The 3,085-nt window shown below is 37.9% G+C and overlaps 1 non-coding gene across 1 annotated transcript; it reads left to right on the forward strand.

Moving 5' to 3' along the window:
- The first annotated feature begins 1,251 nt into the window (after positions 1-1,251).
- Positions 1,252-1,358, forward strand: LOC136462145 (small nucleolar RNA R71). Its single transcript, XR_010760663.1, has one exon. It is a non-coding gene; the product is annotated as a small nucleolar RNA R71 (small nucleolar RNA).
- Positions 1,359-3,085: the final 1,727 nt, after the last annotated feature.

Genomic DNA, 3,085 nt, shown 5'->3' on the forward strand with positions numbered 1-3,085 from the left:
AACACATCGATGTTGGTGTAAGCATTGAATAGTTGAGCTTATTAAAGACCTTCTTGGGCATGACTCTAATGCTTGCTCCAAGATCACATAACGCATTCTCAAAGTTTTGGTTTCTGATCGAACAATCAATAGTGGGACACCCTAGATCCTTCTTCTTGAGAGGTGATGTGTTTAGGATGGCCGCACTACACTCCTCTGTTAACTTAATTACCTCAGTGGTGGGCAGTGGTCTTTTGTTGTTGAGGATGTCTTGGAGATACTGCACATAGGTGGGTACCTATATGGCATTTAGCAAAGGAATATTGATATATAACTTTTGAATTACCTCTACAAACTTACCAAACTGCTCATGCATTTTGGCTTTTCGATTTCTACGTGGAAATGGTAGGAAGGTAGTGTCATGAAAATCTTGTTGTAATTCTTGCTCTTGTGGCTCAACTTCTTCAACTTCATCGTTTCTCTTCTCCTCTTCCTATATTACCACTTGTGTCTTACCTGTCCTTGTCGGATATGGTGGATCATGAGTAGACTTGCCACCTCTTGTGGTTATAGCATTGACCTTTTCAAGGTTACTAGCAAAAGGCAGAGCAACAGCCAACTGGGCTAATTGACATTCTATCTTTTTGTTATAGCTAAGTTGGTCTTTTATAGCAGAAGAAAAACTATCCATTTTAGTATTTATATTTTCTAGGACATTATCATTAAAATCAAGATTTTTAGAAATATTCTCATTAATCCTAGCTTGTTCTAAGATTAAGTCTCTTAAGGATGGTTGCTTGGGATTAAAAAAATTATAATTGTTACCTTGGTACTTACCTTGGTAAGTTGACCATTGTTGATTCCATCCTTATCTCTGTTGTTGTGGAGCAGGATTGTTGTTGATGATGTTTGCATCCTCTTAATATTCAAGGAATTCAACCCCCAAATATTCTCCACATGTATTTTAAGCATTAAAAGCATCTTGAATGGCCTGATGATCTCTCTTGTAATTGTCTCACTGTTCGAGTCAATTCAACAAAACATCCATCTTGGTTGACAGTGCACACACCTCTTCTGGTACTTCTTCGCTCTTATTGCATGATCGGATGTTGCATGCTGACCAACCTTGATTAGAGACTATCTTTTCCATAAGAGTTTCAGCTTTTCCAAGGGTGAGTGACATAAATGATCCTCCAGGAGTGGCATCATGTTGTTCAAAAGCTTTGTGAGTTAATCCATGATAGAAACTTTGCATGAGCAACCAATCTTCCATTCCATGATGAGGACAATCTGAAACATATTCTTGGAAACGTTCCCATGCTTCTAGAATGGTTTCTCCCTTCTGCTATTGGAAATTGGAAATCTTTCCTCTTAAGGCATTGGATTCGCCTATAGGGAAGAATTTTTCTAGGAAGGCCTTTGAACATTTTGCCCATGTATTGATGTTATCTTTGTTGGTGTAAAACCATTGCTTCACCTTTCCCACTAGTGAGAATGGAAACAAGTGAAGTAGTATGATGTCTTGAGCAACATCCTTGATGACGACTGTGCTACTTATCCCTAGAAAATTCTAAAGATGAGCACTAGCATCTTCATGTGCCTTTTCGTTGAATGGAGTAGCTTGCACCATGTTGATGAGGATTGTCTTGAGCTCGAACCCAAGGTTGTTGGTTTTGACTGTTGGTCCAATGTGAATGTTCTCGGTGCTTGGAGCAGAGAACTCACGCAGAGTCTTGTTAGCCATAGCTTCAGAAACTGGTGTTGGGCTTACTCTTGATTTGGTTGATTCTGATTGATAGTTGTTAGTGAATCACAACCAATCATGCAATACCTTATATAAGATATGAACAAAGACAAACAAGGGTAAGCCTACTAAAGCAGAGTTTATGATTTTATCAATAAGTATTTATTTGATCAATTCTCTATAGCCATGTGCCCCTTCCCGGCAACGTCGCTAGAAATGCTTGTTGACATTTCTTAGCTTCACTCTTTACTAAGTTGTCATCCATAGCATGATGCCAGAAATGCATTGTTGATAATTATTAATGACACTTGTAAACTCAGAGAAAATTATATATGTTAAAGTATCCGCAAGCGCACAGATAATATACCATTGTAGCATTTCATCCGGGAGTATACCGAGTATCATTATTTATATTTTATCTATAGGGAGGAGCTATGGGATTGTTGGCATAGAGATATTGACAAATATGTATACTTATGATAAAACCACTCTCATGCTATGGTAGGGGTAAGTCAAATGATAAATAAATGATAAGTTTGAAGCATAGATAATAATTCTAGAGATAGAAATAGAGACTCATAAAGTAGTATGGCTAGGCAGGTGTAACACCCCGGGTGTTAGTCACAAGTTAAGCAGTGGATTTGGGCTTTAGTAGGCTATGTCAAGCAATGATCATGATCTCTGGTCATAATTTTTAAGTGATGATGAAGGTGTTGAGGTCCAATCTATGAAATTGAGTCCCAACTTGAACTTGGACAACACACCTTTGCTTGCATGTGGACCCTGGTTAAGATTAGGCATGAGTAATGTTAGACATGCTTTATTTCATGTACATTATATCAAGATGCATCCATCTTGACCAGTGGAAAAGTTTCATGAAGTTTGGAACCAAAAAGTCACATGAACTGATAAGTTACATTTTTGCTTAATTTGTGACATTTAGCAAATGGAAACATGGGATGTCAGCTAAACCTTGCAACCTTTCTCAAACAACTCTAATTGAACTCTACAACAAAAGTCATGAAGGGTTCATGTTGAGAAAATGTCAAGAAAATGCTTCTAAGTGTGGGAATAGTTAAAATTGTCATTTTCATGATATGGTTTTGACCTATGTTGACCAACTGTCAGGAGTGCTTGGATGGAGTTGGACCTTAAATAATAGTTGAAGTTTGAGTGGAGTAAAACAAACTTTATTTTTGGACCAAGCCCTGATTAAACTCCTAAGTGGCTGAAATAGTGGCCTCAAGTTTGGATGCAGTGCCGTTTTGGCCTCTCAGAAATTTGGTTGTCTAGAAATTTCAGTGGCAACGATGATTGGCATCTCGCGTTCTTGGATTTTTGTTAAACAACTCAAGTTGAGCC

This window comes from Miscanthus floridulus, chromosome 6, assembly GCF_019320115.1.
Source record: "Miscanthus floridulus cultivar M001 chromosome 6, ASM1932011v1, whole genome shotgun sequence".
In the NCBI taxonomy this organism is placed as follows: domain Eukaryota; kingdom Viridiplantae; phylum Streptophyta; class Magnoliopsida; order Poales; family Poaceae; genus Miscanthus; species Miscanthus floridulus.